An 11,016-nucleotide genomic window follows, 5' to 3' on the forward strand; every position below is an offset into this window, starting at 1 on the left:
ACTGCCATGTCACAGCCTTTGTTGACGTATTTACATATGTATTTGATTGCCTTTACGGAGTTACAGTATTCAACGTTTATGTGTGCATTAAATGTTTTTGATAATAATGGGGAATATGGAACAACCCACTGGTTATCTACTTCAATGGTGGTACCGTTACGCTTCTTTATTATTGCTGTTTTACCGCCATCTTCAGTAGATCTTCTTCTATATTGTGGGTAACCATCATTGCCAGTAATTGTCTTTGATACTAAAAGTCGAGGATATTGATTTGTGCACCTTCCTTTGGCCATGCATGGTGAATTTTCGTTCAGTGCACCGCAAGGTGCACTGATCATATTTTTTACAATAATATCATGTAACCCCTTATCGACTTTTTTTATCAGGTATTTCAGCGGAAATCACATCATCAATTTCGTTCGAAGTAATTTTTTTATGTAGCCAGATTAGTATATGTGCGTGTGGCAAACTTCGTTTTTGCCATTCCACTGAGTACATCCAGCATCGCACTGACCCAAACACTTCAAGTTTTACTATGTAGTTTATCAGTGATTTCAACTTTTGCCGGAAGACACGGGCAGTAATGTCATGCCTATGAACCGCCGATTGGCCTTGAAGTAAAAGCTGCAGTATCTCGTCCCAAGATTGATTACATGTAAATGTAATAAATAAATCTGGACGACCATAGAGACGAACATACGCAATAGCATCTTGAGCATATTCATGCATATGACGGGGACTGCCAGCATATGACGAAGGTAAAATTGTTAATCTTCCAACGTTTGTGGTATTACCGTCATTTATAACTGCATCTCGCAAATGAATGTATTGTTCAGAGCGGAGCTTGGTCTGATTCAGGCGGATATATAGCAAACGTTCTGATTCAATTTTAGCATACATATCAACGACAAATTGGTGAAACAATTCACGGCATTTTAAAATGTAATTTTGTTCATCCTGCCGAATCATTAGTCTATAGGAATAATAATGCATTGCATTGCATTTCTTATTCATTTCTTTGTTAGTGGCTGGATTCATCAATTTAATATTAAAGTGATAGCCGTCGGCTCCATCCCAAAAAATGATAGGATATTGTAGGGCATCGTAGCATCGATGAGTTTCAGCAATTCTTAACAACTGAGCGTTTCGCTTATGAAGAATAATATCTCGAGGTAAAAACTGATCACCGACCATAACGATTGCCACTTCGTCGATAGTTGGAGCATTGTATCTACGCACATGTTGGCCAGGATGCGTTTTGTCAGCGGAAATAACAATTTTATGCGTATCAGTAGGCATCAAATCGATGGCTGTTTTGAACAGACGCACTACTTTATTATTTTCGTGGAAAAGATGTTGCAATTGGGAAACGATTGTCCTTTCAACCTTGGGAGAAATTTCGCAACGTGCATTCAATTCAGAATTTCTATCACTGATGAAGTACAATTGTAAAAATTTATGATTTTTGCCTGAGAATGGTAGAAGGGACCCTGCTCTATGATAAATTTGCCCTTTTACTTTGAAAGTAGACATAAATTGACCTGGATTTTCGATTTGGGCTGCAAACGACGTCATTTGGAAACATGAGTTGTATTTTCTGATTTTTGACAAAAAACACTTAGATTCTGACGTAGTTCCAGTAAGGAAAGTCTTCAATGGCTCTGGTGATGCAGCCAATAGAGGAAGTTTAACTTTTCCTGAGGCGCAACACATTCCCATTGTTTCACCATTGAATTTCAAGGCCTTGCAATAGGGAGAAATTTTAGACATTGTCCCGATTTGAACACATCTACTCAAGCTATAATCATCGACTGGGCTGTACCTGAATGCCAGGCGATAACTTTCAGGTTGCTCTGATTCCTAGGCACGCTTTCTTTTCTTACTTTCTCTATCAGCAGCAAGCCTGATTTCTTGCTGTTCTTGTGATTCCTCGGCACGCTTTCTTTTCTTACTTTCTCTATCAGCAGCAAGCCTGATTTCTTGCTGTTCTTGTGATTCCTCGGCACACCTTTTTTTTTCACTTTCTCTTTTAGCAGCAAGTCTGCTTTCGCGTTGCTCTGGTAGTTCCTCGGCACGCTTTCTTTTCTGACTTTCTCTATCAGCAGCGAGTTTTTTGGCATAGACTCTTTGAGCATCTTCATCGGCTTTTGCCATTGTAAGTTCATCAGTCATTTTAAACTTAAACATTAATAGATTTCTACGTGAACATATATGTCTTAAATATCTTTAATGACGTCACCGTCATAGCAAAAATGACGACAACTAACTTCATGACGTCAGTCGACACAGAAACATAACGTCACCTGATCCAAAGACAGACAACTTATTTTTATATATATAGATGTGCCGGTGTCCCGGTCGTCATTTGTGTCCCGATGTCCCGGTCTGTAATTTCGTCAGTCGAAAACATGACGTCAGTCAACACACAAACATGACGTCACCCGACTGACAGACCCACACATTCACAGACAACTTATTTTTATATATATAGATATCATAATAAACAGGTATTGCTCAAACAACATCATTTCCAAAATGTCTCTTCGTAATGATCTTTTTTTGATTGTTTTCATTGTTATAAGAGGACGAGTCCGTTCAGAAATCAGATCAGGTTAAAGCACACGTATACACAAACTAGTTTTTCGCAATATCTTCCCCTATGAAGATATTGCGCAATAGTGCAATATCTTCCCCTAAAAGGGGCTAGGTGGGCTTTATGTATCTTTTGCTTCCATCAAGGCACTTCGTACAGAAAGACATGTAGAAGCTTCGGAAGAGCTTTATTTGATTGGAAATTAAAGCTCCTAGGGACCTTTCTAAGAATCAAAATTGACTGGAGGGCAATCAGCTCCCTCCCAAGTCCTCTTTTTTCCAAATTCATCTGGTTAAAATTGTATTCATTTTGTTTAGAGTATTTGAAAAGTCCAATAACAGTGGCTTCATTATTTGACTTAATTATTATTGTGTTTTGCATACTGAAATAAAATAACCCAAGTTATATGTTTCCCATGCGCTCTGCCCCCCGTAACTTTTTTTCAGTTTTTGCTTCGTCAAAGTTGATTCAATGAACAGGTAGCCTACACGGGTTGAAACACGAGAGACGCAATGCGGGAATAGATGTGCCAAATCTTTCTTTGAAAACATCAAAAGATATTTTTCATATTCATACCAGAAGAAAAAGGTGGAGGGGTGGGGTATTCGTTTACGGGTAGTAATTGTGAATGAAAACAAGTAATAAAAGACGACAAAAGGTAAGTTAAGGACAACTACGAGCTATTCGTTAGGTGACAAACAAAGGCGATATTACGACATTTAATTTCTGAGCCACATCAAAGTCAAATTTGCCAACAAAAAACGAAGTTTTATGAACATTATATGGTTTTTACATGATTTTAGCGTCAAGCTCGTAATTCAGAAGTCAAGAAATTGGCTTAAAAAGCTTAAAATACTTATTTAAAAAGTTTTATTCCTAACTCATATGTAGATTATCATTAATAACACTATACATAACAAAACCAATATCAAACAGTTCTTGGTAACGAACTGTAGTAAGGAGCGACCCGGCTCAATTGTAACCAAAACTCTAAAAAATTGAATTTTGATACCGATAGGTACATTAAAAAAATCGCGTTTTAATGCTGATTTTAAATATATAAGTTTCATCAAGTTTGGTCTTACCCATCGAAAGTTACGGGCCTGAGAAAATTTGCATTATTTTAGAAAATAGGGGAAAACACCCCCTAAAAGCCATAGAATCTTAACGAAAATCACACCATCAGATTCAGCGTGTCAGAGAACCCTAATGTAGAAGTTCCAAGCTCCTATCTACAAAAATGTGGAATTTTGTATCTTTCCCAGAAAAATAGCGTGGGAGGGCCCCCTCCCACGCTAATTATTTTCCCAAAGTCAACGGATCAAAATTCTGAGATAGCTATTTTATTCAGGGTAGTCGAAAAGCCTTATAACTATGTCTTTGGGGACAACTTACTCCCCCACAGTCCCAGTGGGAGGGGCTACAAGTTACAAACTTCGACCAGAGCTTACATGTAGTACTGGTTATCGGGTTTACAGGCGTGTACCTGTACCAGTGTACAGGCGTTTTAAGGATGATATTTTGGTTGAGGAGAGAGGTTGAGAAGAGGGGGATAGGCTGGAAGAACTTTCCATTGAGGAATTTGTCATGGTGGAAGAAAATTTCCATGAAGTGAGCGCAGGATTTATTAGCATTATTTAAAAAAAAAACAATGAAAAAATAAATATGAAAAAGTTTTTTTTCAGCTGGAAGTAAGGAGTAGCATTAAAACTTAAAACGAACATAAATTATTACCCACATGAGGGGCTCACCTCCTCCTAATACCCCGCTCTTTAAGCTAAAGTATTTTTAGTAATTTCAACTATTTATTCTACGGCTTTTGTGATTCAGGGGTCATTTTTAATGAATTGGGACAAAATTTAAGCTTTAATGTAAAGAGCGAGGTACTGACGAGGGGGCGAAGCCCCTCATATATGTAGTAAAAACATGAGAACAAAACTTCTTTACGTTAGCTAATTTATAACTTACGTATATCTTTTACTAATAAAAAGATTCGTAAAAAATTTAAAGTTCTAGTTGCCCTTTTAATTAACCAAAAAATCGGAGGGCAGCTAGGCTTCCTCCTCCGCTCTTTTTTCTCAAAATCATTCGATCAAAATTATGAGAAGGCCATTTAGCCAAAAAAAAAAAATAAAAAAAAATGCAAATTTCGCTTTAATTATTCCTCTGTGGAGAGCCAAAATCAAAACATGCATTAATTCAAAAACGTTCAGAAATTAAATAAAAAAAACAAGTTTTTTTAACTGAAAGTAAGGAGCGACATTAAAACTTAAAACGAACAGAAATTACTTTGTATATGAAAGGGGCTGCTTCCTCACCAACGCCCCGCTCTTTACGCTAAAGGTTTAAAAAGAAGAGTTGGGAGAAAGAGTCAAACTTTAGCGTAAAGAGTGGGGCGTTGGTAAGGAAGCAGCCCCTTTCATATACGAAGCAATTTCTGTTCGTTTTAAGTTTTAATGTCGCTCCTTACTTTCAGTTCAAAAAACGTGTTTTTTTTATTTAATAACATGTTAAATCGACACATTTTTTTAAGTATAGACAGTACAGTTGCATTTGGCACAAAAAAAGAAAATTAACATGAAACGGTTTTTGTTAAACATTCCAATGATAACTTTGAAGCAAAATATACTGGTTTACTCTATTAGAAAAATATATATTCATGTTCAACCGTATATTATTGAACCATTTTTTTTATTTTGATTCGATTTTTTTTCAAATGAATCAAATTTTTACGATGATTTTAAATATATGACTTTCATCAAGTTCAGTCTTACTCATCAAAAGTTACGAGCCAGCGAAAATTTGTTTTATTTTCAAAAAAAGAGGGAAACGCCCCCTAAGAGTCACAGAATGAAAAAAGTCACGTAATGAAAATCACACCACCAGATTCAACGTATCAGAGAACCCTATTGTAGAAATTTCAAGCTCCTATCTACAACAAGAGCTAAGAGCTCATATGGCACTTGTGACAAGGCCAGAAGAGCCAAGAGCTCATATGCTATGAGCTCTAACAAAATTCTAAGAATCAATAGATTGATTTAAAATGAAAATTACAGGCTTAATGCCGGTCGGGATTTATAAGATAAAGATAATCCAATTTTAACGTTTTCCAAGAATTCAGTTTCCCCCTCCAGCTCCCCCAATGTCACAGGATCTGGTCGAAATTTAAAATAAGAGCTCTAAAGCACAAGATCCTTCTAAACTTCAAATTTCTTTAAGATCTGGTCACCCGTTCATAAGTTACCCCCCCCCCCCACAACTCCACCAAAGAAAGTGGATCTGGTCCGGTTATGTCAGTCACGTATCTTGGACTTGTTTTTATTCTTCTCACCCAGTTTCATCCTGATCTCTCCGATTTAAGTATTTTCTAAGATTTCCTGTCCCCCCCCAATGACGCTGGATCCGGTTGGGATTTAAAATAAGAGATCTGAGTTAGGAGGTCATTCTAAATATGAAGTTTCATGAAGATCCGATCACTCCTTCGTAAGTTAAAATACGCCATTTTTTCTTTTTTTCAGAATTAACCCTCCCCCCAACTCCCCCAAATAGAGCAGATCCGTTCCGATTACACCAATCACATGTCTAGGAGTTCTGCTTATTTTTCCCACCAAGTTTTATCTCGATCCCTCCACTCTAAGCGTTTTCCAAGATTTTAGGTTCCCCCCAACTCCGTCCCCCCCGCAATGTCACCAGGTCCGGTCGGGATTTAAAATAAGAGCTCTAAGACACGATATCCTTCCAAACTTTTAGTTTCATTAGGATCCGATCACTTCTTCGTAAGTTAAAAATACCTCATTTTTTTAATTTTTCAGAATTAACCCCCTCCCCTCCAACTCCCCCAAACAGAGCAGATCCGTTCCGGTTATGTCAGTCACGTATCTAGGACTTCTGCTTATTTTTACCATCATGTTTCATCCCGATCCCTCCGCTCTGAGCGTTTTCCAAGATTTTAGGTTCCCCCCTCCAACTCCCCCAATGTCAGCGGATCTGATCGGATTTAAAATAAGAGCTCTGAGACATGATATCCTTCCAAAAATCAAATTTCATTAAGATCCCATCACCCATTCGTAAGTTAAAAATACTTCATTTTTTCCAAATTAACCGGCCTCCCACTCCCCGAAGATGGTCAAATCGGAAAAATGACTATTTCTAATGTAATCTTATCCGGTCTCTGATACGCCTGCCAAATTTCATCGTCCTAGCTTACATGGAAGTGCCTAAAGTAGCAAAACCGGGACAGACCGACGGAATTTGCGATCGCTATATGTCACTTCGTTAATATCGAGTCCCAAAAAAATGTGGAATTTTGTATTTTTTGCCAGGAGGCAGGTCAAGGATGCATGTTTATTTATTTTTTCTAAGGGGTGATCGCATCGATCTAGATGTTCTAGAATGTCGTGAGAAGGCTCGTTCTAACCGAAATTAAAAGTTCTAGTGTCCTTTTTAAGTGATCAAAAAACTGGAGGAAAACTAGGTCCCCTCCGACGCTCATTTTTCCCTAAGTCATCGGATGAAAATTTCAAGATAGCCATTTTGTTCAGCATGGCCAAAAAATCTACAAAAATGTGGAATTTTGTATTTTTGTGGAGAAGACAGATCACGGAAGCATGTTTTTTTGTTGTTGTTTTTTTTATTTTGTATTTCTGTGGAGAAGACAGATCACGGAAGCATGTTTTTTCCCAAGGGGTGATCGCATCGACCCAGTGGTCCTAGAATGTCGCAAGAGGGCTCATCCTAACGGAAATTAAAACTTTCGTAAAGTTCTAGTGTCCTTTTTAAGTGATCAAAAAACTGGAGGAAAACTAGGTCCCCTCCCACGCTCATTTTTCCCAAAGTCATCGGATGAAAATTTCAAGATAGCCATTTTGTTCAGCATGGTCAAAAAATCTACAAAAATGTGGAATTTTGTATTTTTGTGGAGAAGACAGATCACGGAAGCATGTTTTTTCCCAAGGGGTGATCGCATCGACCCAGTGGTCCTAGAATGTCGCGAGAGGGCTCATCCTAACGGAAATTAAAATTTTGAGTGCCTTTTTTTAGTGATTAAAAACTGAAGTACATCTAGGCCCCCTCCCACGCTCATTGTGATTTTGGGGTCATTCTTAAAGAATTGTAACAAAATTCAAGTTTTAGTGAACCCAAGTTTTAGTGAAAATTCAAGCGAACCCCTTCATTTACATAGTAAAAATATATAAATATAGAAGTTAGTTACGTGAGTTAATTCATAAGTTACGCATATTTATTACTAATAAAAACTTTCGTAAAAAAAATTAAAGTTTTAGTTGTCTTTTTAAGTAGCTAAAAATTGGAGGGCATCTAGGCCTCCTCGCCTACCCCTTCGCCCAGCAGAATTAGAAATATTTAAAACGGACAGCTTTAATTTATAAAATGTGGATTTTGACTATAGATTTAGCTTCGAGACGGTTCTTTTGTTTTAATATTTTTTATTGTATGGATAAATAACGCCTATGGGACGATTTTACGTCTATGAAGAATTGACTAAACTAGTTTTTATTTTACATAGCCCCCCCCCCCCCCGCAACTCCCCCAAAGAAAGCAGATCTGGTCCGGTTATGTCAGTGACGTATCTTGGACTTGTTTTTATTCTTCCCACCCAGTTTCATCCTGATCTCTCCGATTTAAGTATTTTCTAAGATCTCCCCCCCCCCCTAATGACGCTGGATCCGGTTAAGATTTAAAATAAGAAATCTGAGTTACGAGGTCCTTCTATGACACAAGAAACATTATAAATGTATTATATTTAAGACATGAAAAAAGATGAAAATTCCAGCAATGACTCTGAAAGATCTTTACCTATTTTCATTTATTTTACAGTCTGGAATCGTTTCAACTATACTATATATACTACGACGACTCATAGCAGCGCGAAACCGTCTGAGCCTTCTAGTCGTGCCATTTTGATAGCTGTACTTACCTCAATCAGTACCCACTACTATACTAACCTCAAACAGTACCCGGAGGCTCGTGGCGTGTGTCTGAATTTGACATTATCACTAGACCTTGGCATTAGAATCACTAGAGACACATTGGCTCTTGACTCAGCAAACTCTAATTCCATGTTGTATTTACGTCTATATCTTTTAAAAGTATAGGCAACTAACAAGGGTGGGTTATAGAAGCCGATTAACATTAAGTAAAATTAATTACTTGTCATTATCTTAATCCTGAACTGGCTGATTAAAACTAACTATGTGCTCATAATAAGAAATGGATGTTAACACTTTGATCTTCTTTATTAGCAATAGAAAGAACTGATCAAACTGTTTAATCATCTTGTGTTCTAGAATGCAGACAATAAAATAATTTATTTTGATTAGTGATAATTCTCTTCTGGCAAGCTACCAAATAACCAGGTTAAGAATTTTTTGAGTGAGTTTATCTCCACGCCCAGTGCTACCTTAAAGTGACTACATTCACCAGTTTAATTTGAAACTATAAACAGTTTGAAAATGATCATAATGGCAAGTCCTTGCCATACTACCATACTTAGAGACTGTGTGAGGGGAAGACTTTCAAAACCAGTTATTCCAGTTTCTGTTGCACGAAATACAAAATTACTTCTTGCATTGCAGAATTCAACGTGAAGTAATTTTCACACCAAATGTGCAATTCAAAATGGGCCCAACACCTTCATTTAGTTATCGACTATGTCACACTATAGAAGAAACTCTGTAACATGTTAGGTTTGGGTGAATATCTTAAGAGAAGATTCAAAGAAGAATGACATGGCTCTATCAACCTACTTGGCTCTCATTCATATAACCTACTTATTTCTGCCAAAAGAAATAGAGACAAAAGTTTTTGACAAATCCTGAATATACTGCAGTCAAGGCCGTATCCCAAGGGGGGAGGGGATGTTATCGGTTTGAACCATACAAAATATTTTGTCCAACTCATAAAAAAGAAGCAAAATGAATGTAAATGAACTTTTGATGCGTTTGTACCTTCTCCTCCCCAAAAATAAGCCCCCTGACCAAAAATCCTGAATACGCCCTTGACTACAGATATTGGACATCAACCAATTATGTGAGACTTTTTTCTTAAAACTTTTTTGCATACAGATTATGATCTGCGTGTCGTGAACAATTTCCGTGTGCCCCCCCAAACTTTATTGAGGCACTCATTAGCAACTGGGTCGGGTTTGGCTGAGCTTACAGTGTCACACGGCTGATCCGCCTTTCCAAATCAAACAATTAGCAACGCCAGGAACTCTACCCTTACGAACACAGAACTGCAAGTCCAGCGTGCCAAAAATAAAGCAAAAAGTCGTAAGGAAATCTAAAGAACATTTGACAAAAGAAAAAAAAATTAAAAGAAAGTATAATAGCCAAGAAAACGATTTTTTTTTTTTTTAGAACTGAGGACGGCTTTTTGGAAGTTCTAGCATAAATATCTGCTTTTTTCTTTATGCTTCTTTCTGTCCATTGGCTGAGCTGACCTTCATTCTCTTCTTTACTTTTTAAATTATGTTTATTTACAATTTCCTTTTCTTTTTGTCAAACGTCATGTATAAACAATGTGGTCTTAGGACATATTTAAACTTGATCCCTTGGGGCAATAGGATTTGAAGGGGAAGACCAAATATAATATTCAATCTTTATACACAAATATAAACCATTATTCTTAGTTATTAATGTACCCTTACTCTTCAGTAAGTCTCTATAATAATCTTATTCCCTCTCCATACATATTAGTACACAATACCAAACTGCACATCAATGAGCCACTGTTGACCTCACAGAAAATGCCTTACGCAGAATTTCTAAAGCGGCGTTCACATGCGTGTTTAGCTGGAATCTTATGTCTAGACACGTGTCCAGCCAGAAATCAATGTCTAGGAAACTACCGTTTCCATGAAGAATTAAATGCTTAGCTAAAACTACAAATTTGCTTTCAAATAGATTACAGTTGTCATTTAAAGCCGATCAAGAGAGCTTATGCGGGTAAAACGTTAAAAATTGTAGTCCCTGTTTTTCATTTCAGCCAAGAATGTTTATTGCTTATGTTAACATATTATAGATTTTATATTCAAAATGAATTATTATAATTGCTTTATATTCAAAATGTTGTATATCATTGTCCATAAAATTGTGTTCATGTTTGATCATCTTCTACTAAAGGTTAACGGGTTTTATTTCTATAGACCTTTTTTTTTTAAGACTAATTTGATCGAATGTTGAATGTCATTATTAAATAATGCTGCCGCTGACGAAAAAAAATAGATTAACTGAAAAATTTCGAATAAACCTGAGGTAAAATAGTCTTTGACTATATTTACATGGAGGCTGGTAAAGTTATTTCTCTTCAATCAGTCTCTATAATATGGTGACTTAATAATAGTATTAAGTCTGTATAATAGGAAACTACCGTTTCCATGAAGAATCAAGTGCTTAGCTAAAACT

The 11,016-nt window shown here is 36.8% G+C and overlaps 1 long non-coding RNA gene across 1 annotated transcript in view; it reads right to left on the reverse strand.

The window, feature by feature from the left end:
- Nucleotides 1-10,521, reverse strand: part of LOC136028605 (uncharacterized) — a 29,235-nt gene extending 18,714 nt beyond the window's left edge. Inside the window, exon 1 of the long non-coding RNA XR_010617846.1 lies at nt 10,260-10,521. This is a non-coding gene — a long non-coding RNA (uncharacterized LOC136028605). The remainder of the gene's footprint in view (nt 1-10,259) is intronic.
- Nucleotides 10,522-11,016: the final 495 nt, after the last annotated feature.

The sequence above is a fragment of the Artemia franciscana genome, chromosome 7 (genome assembly GCF_032884065.1).
Source record: "Artemia franciscana chromosome 7, ASM3288406v1, whole genome shotgun sequence".
Classification (NCBI taxonomy): Eukaryota; Metazoa; Arthropoda; class Branchiopoda; order Anostraca; family Artemiidae; genus Artemia; species Artemia franciscana.